This window comes from Meriones unguiculatus, chromosome 12 (assembly GCF_030254825.1).
Source record: "Meriones unguiculatus strain TT.TT164.6M chromosome 12, Bangor_MerUng_6.1, whole genome shotgun sequence".
NCBI lineage: Eukaryota > Metazoa > Chordata > Mammalia > Rodentia > Muridae > Meriones > Meriones unguiculatus.
This window is the reverse complement of record NC_083360.1, coordinates 19,219,869-19,244,697: the sequence shown is the minus strand read 5'-3', so window position 1 is coordinate 19,244,697 and position 24,829 is coordinate 19,219,869. Positions and strand designations below refer to the sequence as shown.

The 24,829-nt window shown below is 37.0% G+C and overlaps 1 protein-coding gene and 1 pseudogene across 12 annotated transcripts in view; both read right to left on the bottom strand.

The window, feature by feature from the left end:
- Positions 1 to 24,829, bottom strand: part of Lcorl (ligand dependent nuclear receptor corepressor like) — a 155,193-nt gene that overhangs the window by 58,291 nt on the left and 72,073 nt on the right. The gene's annotated exons all lie outside the window — the stretch shown is intronic.
- LOC110561026 (DNA-directed RNA polymerase III subunit RPC6-like) lies at positions 17,845 to 22,742 on the bottom strand (annotated as a pseudogene).

Genomic DNA, 24,829 nt, shown 5'->3' with positions numbered 1-24,829 from the left:
TTTCTCCACATCCTCTCCAGCATGTGTTGTCACTTGAGTTTTTGATCTTAGCCATTCTGATGGGTGTAAAGTGAAATCTCACGGTCATTTTGTTGTCTTAGACATATAATATAGGATAAACATACTAAAATCTGTACACCTAAAGAAGCTAAGCAAGATGGAGGACCCTGGGTAATATGAACAATCCTCACTCAGAAAGGCAAACAGGATGGAAATCGGAAGACGGAGAAAACAGGAAACAGGACAGGAGCCTACCACAGAGGGCCTCTGAAAGACTCTACCCAGCAGGGTATCAAAGAAGATGCTGAGGCTCATAACTAAACTTTGGGCAGAGTGCAGGGAATCTTATAAAAGAAGGGGGAGATAGAAAGACCTGGAGGGGACAGGAGCTCCACAAGGAGAGCAACAGAACCAAAATATTTGGGCACAGGGTTCTTTTCTGAGACTGATACTCTAACCAAGGACCATGCATGGACATAACCTAGAACCCCTGCACAGATGTAGCCCATGGTAGCTCAGTATCCAAGTGGGTTCCTTAGTAAGGGGAATACGGACTGTCTCTGACATGAACTCAGTGGCTGGCTCTTTGAACACCTCCCCCTGAGTCGGGGAGCAGCCTTACCAGGCCACAGAGGAAGACAATGCAGCCAGTCCTGATGAGACCAGATAGGCTAGGGTCAGATGGAAGGGAAGGAGGACCTCCTCTATATCAGTGGACTTGGAGAGGGGCATGGGAGATGAGGAGGATTGGGAGGGAATAAGGGAAGGGGCTATAGCTGGCATACAAAAATGAATAAACTGTAATTACTGTAAAAAATAAAAATGAAAAATAAGATAGTGAAACCCCATCTGAAAATATAAAATAAGATCTGTTAATAAAAAAGAAATTTAGAAAGACTGAATGAAAAATCTACACTTTGTTTCCATAGTCTTTCTTAAAAATTTATTCAGTAGATGGCACCAGAGATCCTTTAGAACAGTGGTTCTCAACCTTTCTAAAGCTGCAAATCTTTAATGGCATTTCTCATGTTATGATGACCCTCAACCATAAAATTATTGTTGTTGCTATTTCATAACTTTAATTTTGCTACTGTTATGAATTGTAATGTAAGTGCCTGATATATAGGATATATTTTCATTGGTACAAACTGAACATAATTAAAGCACAATGATTAATCAAAAAATAATATGAATTATATATTGTGAAATATTTATTTCTAATTACAAATAAATGAAATTTTATTTTGAGGCATGGTATAGCATTGGTAACAGTCTTACTATAGCAATAGTAAACTACATTGCTACATTTTACGACAGTGTGCATAAAAATCCAACCTCAGTGCGACGGTTGAGATTGCTTCTTTCTGACCAGATCAGAAATTCTTGGGGTAGTCTTTGTAAGAGCACAATGAAGATCATCTTCCACAAGTTTATTTCTGTATTTAGACTTCATAACCAACAAGCTGGAGAACCGTATTTCACAAAGATATGTTGTTGTAAACGAAAGAAGACACAGACAGAAAGAATATGACTATAAACACTTGATACAGAATTGTGTAACTGGCATTGAAGAGAAATAAGATCTTGCTGCATCCATGTTAGTAAGCTCAATGAACTCCTCTTGTGTTGTTTTAGGAACATCTTCAACTTTGACTGTGAATGGGCTTCCATCAAGTGCAAATTAGAAATTATCATCATAATCCTTTTATCTGGTTCAGTGTTATTTAGATCTTTTCAAACAAGTCAAGGCATGTTGCATTTAACTCTTCCATGCAATGTGGGAAATGTGTCAACCAAGCATTTTCTGCAAATCACTTTTATCTCTGAAAAGTGCTTTGAACTGTGGTTTTGTTTCTGATTAAAAAATGTTTTGAGTTCTTAAATCTCAAAAACACATTTTCAAACTTTTCCTCTTGACAACCATCTCACTTTAGTATTAAATAGCGAAGCTTTGTTTGGTGTATCCAACTTGTTACACAGTTTTGAAAACAGTGGACTGTTAAAATTACTCGCCTAGACAGAACTTATGATGCTTTTCATTACTTCTTGTAACTCTGTGGCAGTGTCTTCATTGCTAATATTTGCCAATGATTCATTCAATGAATTAATGTCTTTTGGTGACTCATTTATTTACCAAACGTTGAAATCCAGATCAACATTCTAGTGAGCTGGAGCACAGTCTGTGCAAACACCACAAACCTTATGATTTGTTTTTTTTTTAGAAATAAATCAACTGTGTCAAATACATCATGTGCAATAGTTATTTCAAGAGGTTTACAAAAAAGAAAATCATCTTTAAAGTTGCCATCATTAACACACCCTACGTAAACCAGTAACTGTGAACAGTTTGCAACAGCTATAGATTCATCAAGCTGGATACTAAATATTGGAAGTGGAGCACTTTTAAATTTCCTGGATTACCTAAGCAGGAATATCAGCAGACATGTCATCTATTCTTCTGTAGACAGTGTTGTCAGATAAGGAAATTGCCCTCAATTGTGTAACAAATTCATCTCCAATCATAACAATGTCTTTGGCCACTGGCAACAGTAAGTCCTCAGCAATCATGTTAGGTTTTATAGCTCTAGCAATTCTAAGTGCCACCTGCTTTTTTTCTTAACAAAATTCTCAATAGAGGAATATCAAATGACAGAGAAACACTCAAAGAAATGCTCAACATCCTTAGTCATCAGGGAAATGCAAATCAAAATGACCCTGAGATTTCACCTTACACCCAACAGAATGGCTAAGAAAAAAAAAAAAAAAACTCAAGTGACAATACATGCTGGAGAGGATGTGGAGAAAGGGGAACCCTCCATCATTGCTGGAGGGAATGTAAACTTGTACAACCACTATGGAAATCAATTTGGCACTTTCTCAGACAATTAGGAATAGTGCTTCCTCAAGATCCAGCTATACCATTTCTAGGAATATATCCAAAATATGCTCAAGTATACAACAAGGCCATTTGCTCAACCATGTTTGTAGCAGCTTTATTTGTAATAGCCAGAACATGGAAACAACCCAGATGTCCCTCAATTGAGGAATGGATACAGAAATTGTGGTACATTTATACAATGGAATACAACTCAGCAATTAAAAACAAGGAAATGATGAAATTTTCAGGTCAATGGTGGGAACTAGAAAAGATCATCCTCAGTGAGAGATCCCAGAAACAGACACACTTATAAGTGGGTATTTACTCACTTATAAGTGGATATTAGACATATAATATAGGATACTCATACTAAAATCTGTACACCTAAAGAAGCTTAGCAAGAAGGAGGACCCTGAGTAAGATGCTCAATCTTCATTCAGAAAGGTAAATGGGATAGATATCAGAAGAAGGTGAAAATAAGGAAAATGACAGGAGCCTATCATAGAGGGCTTCTGAAAGATTCTACCCAGCAGGGTATCAAAGCAGATGCTGAGAATCACAGCCAAACTTTGGGCAGAGTTCAGGGAATCATAAGAAAGAAGGGGGAGATAGAAAAACTTGGAAGGGCATGGAGCTCCACAAGGAGAACAACAGAAACAATAAATCTGGGCCTAGGGATCTTTTCAGAAACTGACACCCCAACCAAGGACCATTCATTGAGATAACCTAGACCCCCTGTAGATGTAGCCTATGGCAGGACACTCTCCAAATGGGCTCCCAAGTAGGGGGAGCAGGGGTTGTCTCTGACATTAACTCAGTGGCTGGCTCTTTGATCACCTCCCCCTGAGGGGGTTGCAGCTTGACCAGGCCACAGAGGAAGACTATGAAAGACAGTCCTGATGAACTGGATAGGGTAGGGTCAGATAGAAGGGGAGGAGGTCCTCCACTCTAAGTGGACTGGGGAAGGGGGAGGAGATGAGGGAGGGAGGGTTTGGGAGGGGATGAGGGTGGGATGCAAAGTGAGTAAGCTGTAATAAATAAAAAAATATATTACAAAAAACCCCAAATCTCAATGATTTGATTTTATCAATGGAGACTTGGGGGCCACAAGCTGGGGTGAAAAGCCTGCTAGCTCAGAGAGGCAGATAAAGAACCCAGCTGACCTTCCTCCCCAGCCAACTTCCCAGTAAGCACTGCCCTTGTCCATGCCATCTCAAAAAACCTCCTTCAAACTCAATGTCCCTCCCTTCTACTTCCTATGTGTCTCTCTATAGGTCCTCCTGATTTCCTATTCCTATGTATGTTTTTTTCTTAATAATCCTATGTTCACTTCCCATCAACTCAGATCACCCTGCTTATTGTTCTCTGGTTGACTTTAATCCTGTTTACAATATTCAAGCAGAAAGCTCTTGGATTAAAGGTGTGTGCTAAATCTGAGCCACATCACAACTAATAAGTAACCCTCTGAGGGTTCACAAATATCTTGCAACATTTCCTCTTTCTGTTTAAAAAAGAGGAAATTTCCTCTTTCCTAAAAAAAAAAAAAAAGAAAAGAAAGGTTTTAACTTGAACACAGCAAAACTACTTAGAATAATGAAGCTATTTCTGTCAAGCTTTCCACAGTATTTAGCGTGGTTGTATTTGGCAGTCTTAGGATTAAGTATTTTTGAGTTCAAAGTTCTGTACAATGATTTGACTGTCTTTAGCAGTTTGTAGTCTAACGCTTATCTTTGGGTGGTATTTGTCAGGTTAGTGATAATCCTGGCGAAGTAGAACACAGCAGTCAATTCAAAGGTGTCTACCTTTTGTAGATAAAAAAGGTCTACAAAACACAAACAAAAAAATGACTAAATGCTCAATTCCTATTCTGAAAGGCAAAGAGGATGGACATCAGAAGAAGAAGAAAACAGGAAACAACCTAGGAACCTGCCACAGAGGGCCTCTGAAAGGCTCTGCCCTGCAGACTATCAAAGCAGACGCTGAGACTTATGGCCAACTGTTGGGCGGAGTGCAAGGAATCTTATGTAAGAAGTGGGAAATAGTAAGATATGGAGAGGACAGGAACCCCACAAGGAGAGCAACAGAACCAGAAAATTTGAAGACAGGGGTCTTCCCAGAGACTCATACACAAACCAAATAGCAGGTATAGAGTTAACCTAGAACCCCTGAACAGATGTAGTCCATGGCAGCTTAGTGTCCAAGTGGGTTACATAGTAAAGGGAAGAGGGACTGCCTCTGACATAATCTGATTGGCCTGTTCTTTGATCACCTCCCCCTGAGGGGAGAGCAGCCTTACCAGGCCACAGAACATGACAATGCAGCCACTCCTGATGAGATATGATAGACTAAGATCAGAAGGAAGGAGAGGAGGACCTCCCCTATCAGTGGACTTGGGGAGGGGCATGCGTGAAGAAGGGGGAGGGAGGATGGGACCAGGAGGGGATATCCCTTATGGGGGGATACAAAGTGAATAAACTGTAATTAATAAAAACAAATAAATTTAAAAGAAGAAAAAAAATGGTGTTGTGCATAATCTGGTGGCAGAAGAGGCATGGGGCAGTTTTCTCCAGTGGTTAGCAGTACCACAATAGTTTTGGTGTTGAAGAGCCTTCCTGGAAACCTCAAGGGTTACTGTTAGGAATAGCCACAGTTTAATGTAGAAAAGTTGAACATTGTAAATTCCATATTCAGCAGATCCCCAAAAGGTTTGGAGACCATAATCTATTAAGTACAGCTGAGGTATACAATCTTTGTTCCTAGTTACCTGCTTCAGACTCAAACCTGAAACCACATACAGGAAGCTATCTGAAGCTTATTTTTAGAATTAGTTAGTACTCTATCACTAGTATTACTACAGAAAGTTTATATATATATATATATAAAATAATCTTACAAATTTTGAGATAACATTTATACCTTAAGAAATGTTTTAGAGAGTCAAATGAAAAACACAAGATTATGAGATTAGTGCCAACAAAATAGTTCTTTATTCTTTGTTTTCCTTTGTCCCACACCATCTGGCTCTTCTGATATGAGACATATTTTGGATTTTCCTTTACAAGCATTACCTGGGTTTAGAGAAGGAGAGAGCCATACTCCAAACCCAAAGCCAGCTTTAATTCTTAACTGAGTTGGAACCACATAAAGACACTTATGTCTGTAGAATGTAGCAGAGACAGGCATTTGGGAATCCTTCATGGGCAGGAACAGCTGCATGGTGGGAAGGAAAAAGGAAGAGTCCATCCAGGCTGTCCTGCTCCAGGCCCACACTGGGTGGTTGTCCTGCAGGAAGGGGCAGCCACTCAGAGGCTGGGATTTCAGACTGGTCATCTGGAGGTAGGGGATAACACTTGGCCAATTTACTCTTTTTCTTGGGACATTTTGCCTTGATGCCCTGTCCTTTTCCTTAAAGTTTCACTTGTACAGAGGTCTCCTAGAGAGATAAAAGCAAAACCCTCCCCCAACCCTAACTCTGGGAGATTCTTTTTTTTGGCAGGTTACATCTTTCCTAAGGCAAAACCGTTTTTGGCAACAGAAAAAGTATTATCTTTCAATTGAAATAAAAGTTATTTTGAAATTAAATAAACTTTAGTAGGTATGGATAAATATATATCTATATTCCCCCTTCACTTTATATATAAATTCAAGGTTTAACTATACTTATTTTTAGATCACAAAGGATGTTCACTTTGAATTTCAGCCTGCCCTTTGAAGTGCCTTTTTAATTTAAATCTGTAATTCTTATATGCCTGCCTCTGCCTCTAAACTGTTTGGGATTAAAAGTATGTGCCTCTCAAGTACTGGGATTAAAGGTGTAAACTACCTCCTGGCTATGGAGTCCTTATAGTAGTCATTTTTGTAGGGTTGTCCTGGTGTAATTTGTTTCTCCATTTCCCCTTATTTCTTAGTGTTTGTGGTAAACTTGCAAGTTTTTTGAATATTTAATCTATTGTTCTTGCTGATTTAGTCTGAATTTCTTCTTGGCAAATTTTAACATTCTAGTCTTAATTAAACAGGATGTCAATTTGTCCGCTACTTCATTATTTTCAGATGTTTTGTCTGTCTTGCCTGTATAAGCTACATAAAATTTGATTTCTTTGCTAAGTTGTGCCATTTCCACTCATGCTTCCCATATTTTTGCCAGTTATCTGCCAGCTAGTCATTTTCCATTTTGATGATCATATAGCTAAACCATTGCACATGCATCATAAATTGGAGGAGATAGAGATTTTCCTTTTGCTTTCCTAGTTCTTTGTGTTATAGCCAATTGTGCTGCACTGATTTTGTGGTTTCTTCCTCAGTACGGCCATCCCATCCCCTGATCTATAGGCTGCCACTTTGGCTGTCACTTTCCATTAGTTTTGGTTCAATCAGTGGTTGATGAACCATCAGTAATCCATGTGTTAGCCAACTGTTGTAATTCCATCAGTCCCCACTGTTCAATACGTGCCTCTCTTGGAGGAGAGGTGACCAGTTTAGGCAACTAAGCTACGTCCTCAGTACAAGAAAACACAGACCTCTTTGTTACCACATCCTGGTCATGAAAAAATTCAGATAGGTACCAGTTTCACTGTAATTCCTTTTCTTCCAAGACTAAGCCTGCAAAAAACTCTGCCTTTGAAGGGATCCAATCCATCATTATAAGGGGTGCCCTTATAACCATAGGGTGATTGGCAATGACTAAGTATAAGGTTTTCCATGCCTCTTAAGAAGTCCAAATTTGTTTCTCACAGAGAGAATATCTATTTTCTGTATATGGAAAGTGTTTGCAATAGAAGCCCCCCAAAACAAATGTTGGTGGATTCCTTTTTTGCTTTATGAAGAGTCCCCAGTTGCCAATTCACCAATAAATATGATATCCACAATTACAGTATCCTCTGGTTCAATACTGGTGAGAACTACATGCATGGAGATGATCTTACTGGCAGTTACTAATGCTGTTCTTTATTCCTGCCCCCATTGGAAATACACTGCCTTGCTAGTAACCCTGTAGAAGGCTTTTATGATAATCTGTAAATATGGCATTAGATTTATCTAGTGTGTAAACATATCAATTAGGAGCTGTATCTGAGTTTTGTCCCTGAGTGGTGGGATTCAGTCATGTGCTGACACTGCCACCACCACTTTATTCACTGTAGAATTTGGAAGATAAGTAACTTATCTGTCTCTGCTGGGATTAAGTTATAAGTAACTTGCCTGTCTCTGCTGGGATTCAAGGTACCGGCTACCAATGCCGCCTCAAATATTCTACCTTAGCTCCAAATCACTCCAACTCACAGAGATTTAGAAAACAAGTTTTAGCTGTAGTAATCTTTGAATTTTTCTTAAAACATTTTAAATCTCTTACCTGTGTTTAATAGCAAGCAAGAAAAATATCCTTTTTATTTAAGAAAAAAACTCAAAGCTGATGTCTAAGATGGAGTGGGCCACGTCGCAGGATATAGTCCAATATTCTCACATGAAATTAAGACATGTGGGCTAAGAAACCCATTTTTCATTTAATGCCAGTAAAACATGTGCTTTGATAAATTATCAGTTACTAATAATATTATTACTAATAATTATTTCTAAATAGAAAATATTACTTTTTTTATTTTTATTTTTCAGGCCTGACCAAATGAAAGCATTTGTTAGTGTTTATAAGTTAGTTTGCACTGAATGAGCAAGCTGTCTGATGAACTATGGCCTCTCCCTAATCGGAAGGGCTCTCCTGTTCGAGTCTAATCTTTATCAGTCTGGATGTTATCCACAGGTTTTCTTCTGTGGAAAAAAAACAAAACCTTTTCCTCCAACTTAACACATATTCCAACTTCCATTTTAAGGTCAACACGTCATATATATATATATGTAGATTTAATTCAGAATTCTTTTCTACTATTCAATGTCTCTCTGTAGCTGTTCCTGTCACATTAACATTTAAATTTTAAAGTTAATAAAGCACTATGTAATCTTATTCTCCCTTTCTGTTTATTAGGCATATTTTTAAAAGTGTGATTATATTTTTCTATATGTTATATATTATTTTATAATTATATATTATTTTCCTTTATATTATATTTTCCTATATTTGTTTTTCCTGTAGGATTGTGTGATATATCTGCAATATGCTTTATTTTATAATATGCAAACAGCTGTCTCATTTTCCTGAAGACATATGGTGGGGCATTGTCAATCTTAATTTGTACAGGTATCCCTGTAAGAGCCACAGCTTCTAATAAAGGTGTAATTACAGAATCAGTCTTTTCAGAACTTAAAGCAGTTGCCCATTGAAATTCTGAATATGTATCAATGGTATGGTGTACATACTTTAATTTTCTAAACTCTACAAAACGAAACACATTCACTTGTCAAATTTAATGTCTTTGGGTACCTTCTGGATTACTTCCTGCACATAATAGAGTTTGGTTATACAAAGGACAAGAAGGATATTTCCTTATAATTTTCTTGGCTTGTTGCCTAGTGACAGAAAAATCTTTTTTCAAACCTTTGCTGTTAACATGGTGTCTCTTATGAAAGTTTGAGGCTTTTAGCACATTTCATATTAATAGCTGATCAATTTCATCATTACCTTGTGATGGAGGGCCTGGCAGATCCATATAGGATCTGATATGTATTATATACAATGGATGATTTCTATTTCTGATTACTTGTTGTAGTTGAATAAATACCGAAGTTAATTCTGAATCACCCTGAACATGGCCAGCAGTTTCAATATTTGAAATTGTATATTGTCAGTAAATATGTTAAGAGAATATATTCAGGAAAATCTAATAATAGCATACAGCTCTGATTTTTCAACTGAATCATAGGGTTTTGAGCCACTTTACTTATTTGTCTTGACATTTTCTGATTTACTTGCATCATTATACAATGTAAGGGCTCCAGAAATTGGTGTCCTTTTTACTATATAAGGAAAAATACAATTAGGTTTTTTTTTTTTTTTTTTTTTTTTTTTTTTCTGAAGTCTCCTGCCTTTGGGGTATTTGTTGTTAACCTCTCTCAAAAAATGACTGCAAACTCCTTGTCAATGTTCATTCTTTGCCTTTTTTTTTTTTTTTTTTTTTTTTGTAAATCAGCATCTTGACCTTTACCTAGCAATTGATGTTAGTACCCCTACCCTCTTTTCATTGTTCTATGGTCCTAGCTTCCTCTTTCCACCATGTCTGCCACTGTAACTGAGGAACAGCTTCCAATATTGCTGTTGCTAAATCTTTCCAGTCTTGGATGATAATGCTGTTCTGAGTCACCTATGAATTTAATATCTGCTTCACACAGGGTGAATGCATACCATATGAAACGACTGCTTCCTTAAACCTCTTCAAATCTACTATCTATAGGATTCCATTTGACTTCTTGATAACCTTGGGGGGTGCCCATTGTCTCCTGGTAGGTCTTGTATAGTAACTGGATAAACTAGGGTTGGTTTTCTAACAATCTTGGGCAGGCCCTCTTCAGTTTCATCAAGTATAGCATGGGACGTTCTTGTCTAAATCCCTCTGTCTGTGTCTGAGTATTTTTCTTATTTTCATTTATAAACTGATTGTTTTATCAATCCACTTTTCATATCTGGCACAAAAAACTACTATGGCTATTAAGGATAAAATATGAATTACTAGACTGATAGTAATTATAACTGGTATTATGCTCACCTCAGTTACATCATTCATCTTTTCATTTTCTGCTTCAATTTTCAAGCCATCTAAAGTAGCACTATACAAGGTCCTAACACCCTGTATTATAATGTTTCCCATCATTAACATGCAAAAGACTTTTCCTGTGTTAGTATTACTTAACTCTTTCATTGAGGACTTCCCAGGTGTCTCACCAAATTTGATTAGCTTCTCAGTTTGTCTGCGGCTGGCATGATTTCTCTGTGTCATTGTACCACTAAATGTTTGGGTATTTGTTTGTTTGTTTAAACAAAAATCTCAATTTTTTATTTAACCAATGAAGACTCAGGAACCAGATGCTAGGGTAAAAGTCTGTTAGTTGACCTTCCATCTCAAAAAATCTCCTTCAAACTAAACATTCTTTCCCTTTACATCTCTCTATCCGGTCTCCTGATGTCCTCCTCCTCTCTATTTTTTTTTCTTAATAATCTTATGTTTACTTCCTGTCAATTAGTTGACTGTGCCACCTCTTGACCTATGGTTGACTTTATTTTGGATGACTGACAAAGTATCTTGTATAGGTGTCTGGTTATTTTGCACTATATTCCCTAATGAAAAAGGCTGCTTTGGTGAGGCTAAGAAAGGAAGGGATCAAAGTAGTAGCAAGAGAGAGAGAGAGAGCAGAAAAAGGTATTCTTATTCCTCTAGATAAGGAACTCAAATTCTCAGTAGACAAATTACAATGACAGCAAACAAAACTTCACAACTGATGTCCATTATAGAATGGTGCTGCATTACAGAAGAATTCATGTTAGCATATATTTTTATGTACAATTACTACTCAAGAGCTCCAAATTAATAAACTTTTAGAGCATAATTTAATTGTTGAAAAAGAAAAACATGGGATAAAATGAAGCCTAAGATACAATTATAGTAAAAACCATCCGTTTGGGGAAGTGAATCCCCATTATACGTGAGTTAGACAAAAATGTGGGCACTCATATACCTGACCGCACAAAAATAATGGATTAATTTTGATTTTTAAGAGTAAGCATTCACATACTCCTTGGAATATATATCATAATAATTTCATTTTTTTGTGTATGTATGTGTATGTCTGGTGCATGTGTTTGTGAATGTACATGGGCGGAGGCCAGAGGTTAATACTGGGGATCATATATGATTACTCTCCATCTAATTTTTCTAAAGCAGAGTTTCTCACTGAACCTGGTGCTCATCCATTTACTAGGCTTATTGACCTCTGAGCTTCAGGGATCTTCCTGTCTGAGCTCCCCCATGGCTACTATACCCAGCTTTTCCATACATGCTAAGGATCTAAATTCAGGTGTTAATGCTTAAATGATCATGATAGGCACTGATGAAGCCATCTCCCCAAATCTACATTTTAAAATAAAGACATAACAGTAAGTGCTGAGAAGCGTGGTCATTCATGACTTTTGACTAAGTTGTGTATGTGCTGTGTATGTCCATCTGTCTACCTACACATATGTCAGAGAGTTATAGTGCAAAAAACCAGATACATGTACAAGACCATTTGTCAGTCATCCAAAACAAAAAGATAGGGAATATACACAGATGTATTCATATTTGTAAGTATATACATATATGTATATTGTATGGATAGGAACATACATCTATACATAATTTTGATAGGATCTCATGTAGTTCACGTTAGCCTCAAACTCATTATGAAGCCAAGGATGAGCTTGAACTCCTGATCCTTCTGACTTCATCCCCGAATTGTTAAGATTACAGGAATATATCACTATGTTTGACTTACAGGGCATAATACTTGTAGGTCTACCAAATCTAAAACAGAATTGAACATCATTGTATTTCTACAGAGAAGGAAACAAAAATCCAGAAAGATCAAGTCAAGGCTAGTGGCAGAGCTTCCAAAAGCAGCTTATCTCTAAGATAACACAATGTAGTATCAGTAATATAAATCCATTATAAGTACCATGATCTCTTTTCAAACTCAAACCTATTTGTTTCTTGAGTTCACATTTTGAAAGCTGGTTGAGATGGTGAAAGAAATTGTAGAATCTGAACTTATTTGTTTCAAAGGCAATGAATTTAACTACTTATATGAGTTCAAATAGTACGTGTTCAAAGAATACCTGCACTCTAAAGAAGGCCATGGCTGGTAATTCTGATTCATGTTTTTCCTTTTTGTGTGTTTCTAATGTTACTTGTGTTGATCTGAAAGTCAAACTAAAACAATGTTTCTATTAATTTTTCTTAGTTGGCATAATGTACATATAATATTGTTTTTAAATTTTTATTTATTTATTATTTATTAAAATTTATTCACTTTGTATCCTGGCTGTAGCCTCCTCCCTCATATCCTCCCAGTTTTACCATCCTTCCCTCTTCTCCCCCTCACCTCCACTGATAGGGGAGGTCCTCCTCCCCTTCCATCTGACCCTAGCCTAACAGGTCTCATCAGGAATGGCTGCATTGTCTTCCTCTGTGGCCTGGCAAGGCTGCACCCCCCAGAGGGAGGTGATTGAAGAGCCAGCCACTGAGTTCATGCCAGAGACAGCCTCTGCTCCCCTTACTAGGAAACCCACTTAGAGCCTGAGCTGCCTATGGGCTACATCTGTGCATGGTTAATGTTCCCAATTAGTACAAGTAGAAATCTACGGAACATATTTCCATTATCCATAGGTGATGTATTCCAATATTCCCTCGAGATGTATAAAGTTATAAAACCCTGTAAACTGTTTTTTGCTTGTACATACATGTCTATGATAAGTTTACCAATTAGATATATACTAGACTAAAAGAAATAAGTAATAACAACCAGAATAATTAACATAAATAATTAGAATATGAACTGGTACATGTTAAACACTTTTATAGTCCCTCTGAACAATTCAGAGACAGTCTCACTTAAGGCTTGTTTCTACTACTTCTGGGTTCTCTTAATGCCAACTACTGTTCTGTAGTAACAACACACTACAATACAGTTATTTAAGCTTATGATTTATGTATTTCTATTACTTTCCACTTAGTATTCTTAGATTGTGCTTCACCATGTGCAACTGAACCAAAGAAAGTAAAACCACGAATTTAAAGGACAATTGTACAGTATACATTAAGTCAAGCAAACACACTTTATACACCAATATGCTTACTAGTCATGGGCCATTTTACTTTAATTTCACAACTGTTTTATGCTGTTTAATTTACATACAGGGCTAAAAATTTTATTGTATGAGGGCCACTGGTCATCTGGAGGTAGGGGACACCTCTACCCAGCAGGGTATTGAAGCAGATGCTACAACTCATAGCCAAATTTTGGGCAGAGTGCAGAGAATCTTATGAAAGAAGGGGGAGACTGAGGGGACAGAAGTTCCACAAGGAAAGCAAAAGAACCAAAACATCTGGGCACAGGGGTCTTTTCTGAAACTGATGCTCCAACCAAGGACCATGCATGGAGATAACCTAGGACCCCTGCACAGATGTAGCTCATGGCAGCTCAGTATTCAAGTGGGCGCCCTAGTAAGGGGAATACGGACTGTCTCTGACATGAACTCACGAGCTGGCTCTTTGATCACCTTCCCCTGATTGGGGAGCAGCCTTACCAGGCCACAGAGAAGGACGATGCAGCCAGTCCTGATGAGACCTGATAGGCTAGGGTCAGATGGAAGGGGAGGAGGACTTCTCCTATCAGTGGATTCAGGGAAGGGCATGGGAGGAGAAGACAGAGGGAGGGTGAGATTGGGAGGGTATGAGGGACGGGGCTACAGCTGGGATACAAAGTGAATAAATTATAATAAAAAAATAAAAATTATAAATAATAAAAAATGTAAAAAACTACAGTCCATAGAAAAATAATGACAAAATACTTATCACAAATGGTTACTTAACAGTAAACTCACTGAAGAATATTATTTTAAAAAGTACTTAACAAAGGGTTTGTCAGTGTGGTGGTTCTGAATATATAAAGAATGAAGTTTGCAACCAAAAATCTTACTACACAGCACACACTTTTCTCACTGATTTTAGTACTTACTCATTGAGCACAACAATTATTACCATGCTATTGTAAGTATTTTTATTTCTTTCATTTTTCTGTGCATTCTAAAAATTGGGGGTTTCCTGTGAGGAAGAGCTATGCTTTCTTCCTCATTTATTTATTCACTTACATTCTGTCTTAGGGTTTCACTGCTGTTGAAGAGATACCATGACCAAGGCAACTCTTATAAAGGCAAACATTTCACTGGGGCTGGCTTTTTCGTTTCAGAAGCTATGGCTGGAAAGAAGGCATTGTGCAGGCAGACATGGTGCTGGAGGAAACCCTGATTCTACACGGGGCAGAGCTTGCGCACAGGAAACCACAGAGCCCACCCCCATAGTGACACACTTCTTCCAGCAAGACATCTCCCAACAGCACCACTCCCTGTGGTCCAAGTTTTCAAAGCTTTCAAAGTCTGTGGGGTCCAAACCTATTCAAACCACCACACATGCCATCAGCACAAAAACATTCATCCTTATTTTAATTAAACAGTTCATAAGATAAAATTCATTATTTTAATTTTCAAATATTTCATCTCTGCCATCAATAGCTCTTTTAATTTAATTCTTTTTACTGAGAACTACTTTAATTTCTAGGAACAAAAACACATTTCAGAAATCAGTTTACCTTGTGGTGTTTCCATATGAAGCCATGAAAGCAAGCAGTTCTCTAGGAGGCTTTGATTCTTTACACAGAATTGTCTTTGTACTTCCATGCAAACATAAGGCTTCAGTGAGTATCTTACATAACACCTGAATCTATGTACACACTGTTGTAGAAAACACGTGATATGAACCTTTTGGGCTACAGTTTATACGCATAGGTAACTACTTATTTCAGTGTTTGGGGGTTGAGAAGTCAACCAACTATAAGACAGTGTGAGTGGGCTGAGGTTACAATATACAACCAACCAACAGAAAACATTAAATTATACCAAATAGCTCATGAAAAGTCACATGAAAATTTAAGATGCTGACAGTAGTTTTCTCTGGTTGGTCATATAAAAAGGTCAGAATTAACCAAATCACGAGACTTTTGAGTTCCTTGTATAAATAAATAACTAAATAAGTAAGAGAAAGCTAAAAAATAATCAGTCTATGAAACTCCAAACCTAATTTAGATATTCCTTTAAAATGGAATTTCAGCTGCTATGATATTGCTAAATGAAATGTGAAAATTTCATGTGTTAACAGCATTTGTAACAAAACCCTACTTATATGAAAACTGCATTGGCAGAATTTTTATATGATAGCAAAAAACTGAAAACTGTGTATTGCCAACTACTACAGAAAGAGGCTTCCCTGATAAGGGATGAAAGATGTACTAGAGTACAGTCAGTGTGCAAAGATTAAGACTGTGGAGTGCTCGGCTCGACTGACAATTGTGTCACCCCACCTACTATAGCACGAGGGCCAGAAATATCAGAAAGTTTTTTCTTTTTATATTAGATATTTTTACTCTCTTTCCATATATATATATATATATATATATATATATATATATATATATATATCATGTTCTTATATACTTAGTGATGCAGAGCCTGTGATGGTTGTAGAAATAATTTTCCACACTTTTATCTCGACAGTGGTTGTAAAACTTGTTTTATCCTGAATGATTTGGGAACTTCTAAATGTAATTTAAGTCAGGAAAGACTCAACTTTTAATAATAGGTATTTTTGGAAGCTAGGAAAACTCATTAAACTGCCTATTTATATTAGCTATATCTATTAATATTTTTTAATTAATTTGTTTTTTTCTACCTTTAAAATGTGTTTAAGATCTTATTTTAATTATAAGCTAACACATTTCAGGGGGAGGTTCAATAATCGCCAGGAGGAAGAGTATAGGGCAGAACTTTCTGACGGTTGATCAGTGCTGCTTAACATGAGCAGTATCCACAGGCAACAGAGTAAAACTCAGTTCTTTACTCTTTACAGTTTCAAGTGCTGACCAGAAAGCTGGCTTGAGGGTTACTGTACTAAACAATACAGACTATTTAAATCACGATAGAAAAATGCTATTTGGCCAGATGTTATGGAGCATACCTGTAAGTCTGGCAGGAGAGAGGTAGAGACAGATTAAGTTTAAGATGCTATCTTGGTAGATCACAGTGCCATAGGGCACATATTTTGTAGTTGTCCCCCACCTGCCATATCCTGAATTTAAAGCTACCCCCCCTTCATTAATGGACTGACAATTGAGCCAGGAGCTTCATCATTCCAGGAGTTTTCTATAATTTTCCACCATCATAACTGATTACCACCAAAACCCTTACATAAGACGCATTTATTACCAGATAAGATTGAAAGTTTCATGTGAGAATACACATTATTATTCATTAAAAAAAATCATGAATTCATGATGTTTGATTTTGTATGGATCACATTTAAACAAAGTTCTCGACAGGAGTGTGTGTTCTCTCAGATGAACAAATTACTAAATAGGAAACCTGCAATTTGATTTTGTAGCATCATGAGTTTGGTGACCCACAATTCCTTTTCATAATATAGCTTATCTCTGTAGAATTCATTTTACTATACAAAACAGTTGCTAAAATTTTTAATTTGTCTATGCTTCTTAGTCAAAAATATACTACAAGGGGAAAATTAATTATCTCTTTAGTCTGGTGAAGCAAGGGACACTTCTAGGGACTGCCTGCACATTTTAAAATCCAGTATCTACTTATCAAGACACCATATAAAGCCAGGCATGGAAGCTTGAGTGGCTAAAGTAGGATCAAGGCCATCCTAGACCATTAAGTAAATTCAGGCTAATGTGGGCTAGAGTGAGACTTTTTTCTCCAACAAAACTAAAAAAAAGTCAAAATACAGAGTATAATCTGTAGAATAAAAATCTAGGAAAAATAATTCTGACAAATAATACAATTAACCCACACAGTAAAACTAACAGCTTTAACAATGAAAGACCAATAAGATTATCCGCTTTAGAATGAAATATCAGCAACCTGAAAATATTCCCTGTCAACAGATTTGGGAGTGAGGTCAGTCTGACAGCACACTGTGAACACCTTCATGTTCTAGCAGTGCTTGGCTATAGGTTTATCAGCTTCTTTTTTTCTCGAGCCATCAAAAGTTGTGTTAGTCCAGCACTTCAAAGCAGTTTACTCATTGAAGAATACATTTCTCCTTTAAACTTAACTTGCTTTGTCTTCATAATAAAATGTTTTCATAGCAGTGAGTATCCATCATTGTAAAGTACACTTTCAAAGAAATTTGATGCTCCATCTGAATCATTTGTTCCCCAAGTAATTCAATTTGCCAAATGTAAGTAAAGTTCATAGCTCTCTATTAAAATTTGATCTATTCTATTGTGTAAATACAATTAGATGGTGAAAACTTACCATCTTCATTGTAGTCATCAAAAACTGGACAGAGTTCCCAGGGTGCCCAGAACAAATCTGTAAGTTGGGAGGATTTGGTTGCCTGTCTCTCCTGAACAGTTTCATGTGTCGATCTACACTGCCAAGAGTGCCTTCCTTCAATGTTGTAAGAGTCATCTCTACTTTCCCATCCTAAGTATGTAGGAGATAGTTTCAATGTCCTCCATGGATAACGCTACCTTGTGCACGCACAGTTCACAGATGTACTTCCACACTTCATGTGATAATGCAGATGAACTGTCTCTTTGTGTCACTGGATTGTTCACTTTCTCGTTTTGTTTCTGCCTTGGAATGTAGGAATTTGTAACACTTTTGGTTATACATCTCAACAAATTCAGATTCAAAAATCCTGGTCACCCTCCTCCTAATCCCCAACGGCATCTCCTCTACTAGCCACTTCCCTCTTTCAATACCTCCAAAGCCTAATTTATTTCCTTTTCTGAGTAAGATTCAAGCATCTTCCATTGGGGCCCTCCTTGTAACTTAGCTTCTTTGGGTCTATGAAATTTTGCATAGTTATCCTGTACCTTATGGCTAATATCCACTTTTGAGTATATGCCATGCGTGTCTTTCTGGGTTTGGATTACCTCCCTCAGGATGATTTTTTTTTTCTAGTTTCATCCATTTTCCTGCACATTTGAAGATGTCCTTGTATTTAGGAGCTGAGTAATATTCCATATATAAATGGACCACATTTTCTTTACCCATTCTTTGGTTGAGGAACATCTGGGGTTATTTCCAGTTTCTGGCTATTTATTACAAATAAAGCTGCTATGAACATAGCTGAGCAAGTGTCCTTGTGGTATAGTAGAGCATCTTTTGGGTACATACTCAGGAAGAAAGAGGGCCTGTTGAGAAATGGAAATCGGGAAGCATCTCTGAGATTTGCCAGAGACCTGAAATAGGGCAGGAAGTCCATGTGGGTCTTGAGACTCCTACCAGTAGGGGATATGGAGCCTGAAGTGGCTACCTCTGGTAGCCAGGTAGGACTTCCAATGGAGGGATAAGGACACCAACCCACCCATGAAACCTTTGGCCCAAAATTTGTCCTGCCTACAAGATGTGCAGGGATAATGATGGAGCAAAGACTGAGTGAATCACCAACCAAAGACTGACCCTACTTGAGATCTATCCCAGGGGAGAGAATCAATCCCTGACACTTATTAATGCTATTCTGCTATGCTTGTAGACAGCAGTCTAGCACAACTCTGAGAGGCTTCGCCCAGCAGCTGATGGAAACAAATGCAGAGATCCACAGCTAAACATTAGACAGAGCTCGGGGAGTCTATGGGAGAAGTAGGGGAACAATTGTAGGAGCCAGAAAGGTCAAGGACACTCCACATGAAGACCTACAGAGTCAACCATCCTGGGCCCAGAGGGTCCCACAGAGACTTAACCATCAACCAACCAAAGAGCATGCATGCATGGACTGGTCCTAGGCCCTGAACATATGTAGCAGATGTGCAGCTTGGTCTTAATGTGGATCCCCCAACAACTGGAGAGAGGGCCTTCTCTGCCTCTGATGCCTCCCTTCAGATTCTGTTTCTCCTAACCAGGCAGCCTTGTCTGGCTTCAGTGGAAGAGGATGCACCTGCAGCAACATTAATATGCCAGGATGGGTTGGTATCTATGGGGAGATCTCCCTTCTTTGAGAAGAGGGGAAAATGGAGAAGGGTGAGAGAGGGGGAACTGGGAGGTGAGGAAGGGGGACTGCAATCAAGATGTAAAGTAAAAAATTCTGGTCACTATACCAGATCAACCTGCTTAGCTACAGGCTATAGAGAATAAAACCTTCTTTTTGGAGGCTGCTATAGAATTTAACAGTGTTGATAAGCTTTTTACTTTCCAAATTCTTGAGAATTTTGTCTGTTAATGGCAAGTTACTTTTGTATCAAATATTTCTACTCCATATTCCTTTACTCCCTGCATCCTCCATGATTTGATAGACTAATTTTTTTTTTTTTTTTTAATGACTGGGTGCCTTCATTTTACCAGCATTCTGAAAATCCTTTATTCTATATAAAAGACCTTGTTTACTCCTTTAAATATCCAAATTACCCACTGACAATAGTCTATTGATGGCCACTGACCACTGGGCTTCTATGTGAGGCATTTGCCTAATTCTATAATTCTGTTTTTGATTTCCACTAGATTCGTATCTGGTGGCTAGATATTTTGGGAGCTGACCATTTATTTGGGTACTGTACAACCAATCAGCAGGCTCTTGCCTGGGGAAGACTTTCCATAAGTAACTGTAGCTCTGTGTAGGGTCAAGGGCTTACAGGCTTTTACATACTCAGCTTGGTTTTTTTTTGTTTTTTGTTTTTGTATTCGTCAGACTTCTCCTTCACCACTCTGGCCTAATAGTCCTACCCTGCAGTATAACATGTTTCATTCTAAAGCTTTGTGTCACATCACTAATAAATACCATGGGTGAGAATGGAGTGCACACATACATTTTGTCATGGTTCTATTGTTTGTTTCTTTTCTTTTTCGAGACAGGGTTTCTCTGTGTTGTGCTGGCTGTCTTAGAACTCACTCTGCAGACAAGGCTGACCTCAAGCTCAGAGATCCACCTCCCTCTGCTTCCTGAGTGCTGGGATTTAAGGTGTGCACCACCACCACCAGCCTAGTGCAGGCACATTTTTAAAAAAAGATTATTTTATAACTAAAATGTTTATTGAAATTAAATGAGTGGAATAATAGCCCTTTTATATACTATAGGTTGCACATCATTAGATTGAAGACGTGGATCAGAAATCTTTATGAGAAAAATTATATTAAACAGGTGCCGATGTGTTTCTTGTCATCCCTTAACAATTGTTTAATAACTATTTACACAGCATTATGATTTCTAAGTGATACGAAAATATTCTTGTAGGAAGGAAATAAGTCAAAAGCTATACGTAGGTTGTATGCAAATATTACATTATATGTATTTGTATGTGTTACATGGAAATATTATCTGCAAACACTTTGATATGTGAGCAGGTAAGAAGTTTTGTATCTGTTGGGGTCCTACAATCAGTCTCTCATGGATACCAAGAAATAACTCTTTCCTTCCCACCCTTTTGCTCACTCTCCAAATATAAAGAGGCATGTACTTACAAAGCTTTATAAATGGTTAAAATAGTATGCAACATATTAGGCATTTATTTATATACTAAATAAAATAAAATATTAAAAAATTCTCTGCCTCTAAAGTTCAAAGTTTATGAAGATTAATGCTCTCAGTTGACATTATTTTACAGTCAAAATTATTCTTGAAACTCAAATATCCTACAAGTATAGTTACAATATTTATATTCTACAGCCTAAAATTACTGTTTATTATGAAGCACATTTTCAAAACATAAGGACTGTCCTCTATTTACAGTCACTACGGTTTATGTGGAATGTAGAACTTAAAGCTAATAAAAGAACAGCTGACTTATTTCATAGTCCCTTTCAAATGGATTACACCTAGGTAGAAGAGTGAATAATTAGTTACCATGCTTTCTTTGTATGGAAAGGTTCATATGCTTTACGCTCCATTTTGTATAGGTAATGGTTTAGGAAATCTAGAAAGTTTAATTTTTGTGTGGAAGTAGTAAGAAAAACAGGCCAAGACTCTAGAGAAAGTAGAACATTTCTTCCTTCAAAGAGAATTTTAAATGTATCAAAAAAGAAGAATGTGAAATGTTATGTATGTGACAGGATTTCAGTTGCCTTTGATTCTAGTACTAAGCAGCAAAACACAGGCAAGATTTTTAAGTACGGTATCATGCCTTTGCACTAAAAATAAAACTAGTGTCAAAAATTTTAAGAACTATTATTGTTTTAAAAATCATTTTTATATTATAATAAGTAGAGCTGAGTGAGCCTGACAAAGTATGTTACAAAAAGTGTCAGTAAGAGGTTTCTTTTCAATAGAACTGTGAATATCAGTTATAGCTATGTAAAGAACCCAACACACGCAATAGGTTTTAAAGCCTACCATTTCCTGGGAAATTGGAGAGAAAAAAATTCACTCACATTATAATTTTATGTGTTTAATACAGGGAAAGAATTAAATAAAACATGACATGAAAGAGTTTATGGTTTAACAGAAGAGGCAAATAAACTAAAGCATAACACAGAAATGAAAAATACTACTATTTTCTGGTGGTATACAGGAAAGGAATCAACGGCACAGGAAAGGGGATGTAGGAGAGTTAAAAAGAGTAACTGAAACTTCTGGGACACATAGTGCCTCCTACGTGTCATGTGGCCTATATCTAGAAAGATGTTGAAACAAATATGAGTCTGAGAGCAACCAGGACAAGGGTCTGAAAAGAGACTGAACAGCTAAAAGAGGGCTTTCTGCTCCTGCAGAGACTAGAGTTTAGTTCCCAGCATCCGTGGTAAGAAGTTTACAACATCTGCTTACTCCAGCTCCAGGAGATTTGATGCTCTCTTCTGACCTCTGTGAGCACCTATATAAACACACATACCCACCTACACATAAAATAAAACAGCTCAGATACTCCTGCCAAGGACCATGCATGGACATAACCTAGAACCTCTGCTCAGATGTAGCCCATGGCAGCTCAGTATCCAAGTGGGTTCCATAGTAAGGAGAACAGGGTCTGTATCTGGCATGAATTCAGTGGCTGGCTCGTTGATCACCTCCTCCTGAGGGGGGAGCAGCCTTACCAGGTCAGAGAAAGACAGTGCAGACAGTCCTGGGAAGACCCTGATAGGCTAGATGGAAGGGGAAGAGGACTTCCTCTATGAGTGGACTTGGAGAGGGGCATGGGAGTGAGAGAGGGATTGGGCGGGAATAAGGGAGGGGCTATAGCTGGGATAGAAAGTGAATAAACTGTAATAAATATTTTTAATATATATATATATAAATTAAGTAAAACAGCTTAAAACAATCAGGACTAGCAACTAATTTTTTAACAAATTAAAAATGAGGTCTTAAAGCTAAAGAATTAGGTAAGATTATGTAGTAAAAACAGAAGAAATTAAAAGGTGGCTGAAGTTTTAGCTTTAGAAGAGAACATTACAGGAATGAATTCAGAAAAATGGGAAAAGGTAGGCCAATAAGATGTCTCATTGAAGAAAGACAGCTGCCTTCAAGTCTGATGACCTAAATTTGATCCCCAGGGTCTACATGGTATAAAGAGAGAAATTATTCTACAAATTGTCCACCTCTGATCCATGCATACTATAGCACAAGTGCACTGATAAACATACATAGACACAATACATTTTAGTTTTTTCTAAGGAGGAAAAATGTCTTTGCTCCAATTGATTCATTCTCTCATTTTTTTACTGAATTCACCACAAGAGAAAAACAGTACAAAGACAAAGACAATGTTCAGGGATCTAAGGGAACTGGAAGGAAACAATGCTGTAAAAAATCAGGAAAACCAAGTATTTTCTAAGGGAGGAGTGATTAACAAAGTCAAACACTTGATGGGTGAAGCAGGCCAAGGTGGTGTCCCTGACTCTGGAAATTAAAGAGTTTACAGCTGGGAATGTAGCTCATAATACAGTTTGTCTCATATGCTCAAGGCACTCATTTAGTGCCCACCAGTATACAAAATAAGTTATAAAAAAGGTAGAAAGAAATTAAGGGTATAATGGGAATCCTACAGCTTTTTAAAGGTTACTTTTGTATTGTATAGTATCCACAGTCTCTTATTTTTAGCTCCTTATCTTACTTTTCAGGGATTCTAAGCGACCACTATAAACACACACACACACACAACACACACACCTCTGAGAATTTTACAAGTGTGGCAATAGATATAATGAACAAAACATGAAAGATCGCTTTTATGAACCTAACAATGTGAATAGTGGATTATTTTATTGCAATAAAATAGTATCTTGTTGAAAAGAAAAAAAACAGTATCTTGAAAGTAAAAGCACAATTGATATAAAGAAAATTCAAAATACAGCACAATGATATCACAAAAGAACACCATGGATAGAGATTCCATGGCCTAAATGAGTCATGTAAATTTATAATAACACAAAGATGCCTAAATTTGGATAAAGAAATATAAGCATATAAATAACTAAATTTCCAAGAAATCACATGTTCTGCATCAGTCATAATCTACTTTCAATATACTGATTTAAAATTTGTTTCATGCTATTGTATAGAGAACTTCAAAAGTATGAGTGGGAAAGACATGGAAAACTTTACATGTAAAATCTGGCTATTATTAAATTTAAGGTGAATGTGCTCATTAGTAGAGATTTCAAATAACCAATCAAGTATATCATTAAATATTTTTTGAGGGACTATATGCTACTCCAGAACAATAGGTAAGTGGTTGCTAGGGGTGTATGGGAATAAAAAGTAAAACAGGAAAATAAGTTTGATGAGGGATATTTTCATTTTATTGTACATCCACCAATATGATTCAGCTACTATGTACATACTTTGTCCTATTTAGGCAAGCTTAATTAAAAAAAAAAAAGAGAGAGAGCAGCACATTCCATGTTCTGGAATCATACAGCAATGATTTTCATACTTTATGTGATAAGAGAGAGTGAACCTAAAATCTAAAATATAATTCAGTTTACATGATAATGTTTGACAAGGTCATTTGTATCTAGAGGATTATGTTCATATACACACAAAAAAAACCAGATTACATGAATATATATGCATATACATACCCATGTTATTTTTAAATATAATCTAAAAAACAAAAAATTAAAATTAAAATAACAAAATGAATTAAGGATTAGGAATATAGTTCATTGGTAGACTGCTTGCCCAGCATAGGTCAGGCCTTGAGTTTGTATCCTAGTACTATAAAAACACAAGGAAACCATGGGTTGATGTTCATACTATACATAGTAACACTTAACTAAAAAAAAAAAATAATAATAAAAGCAAACTTTATACA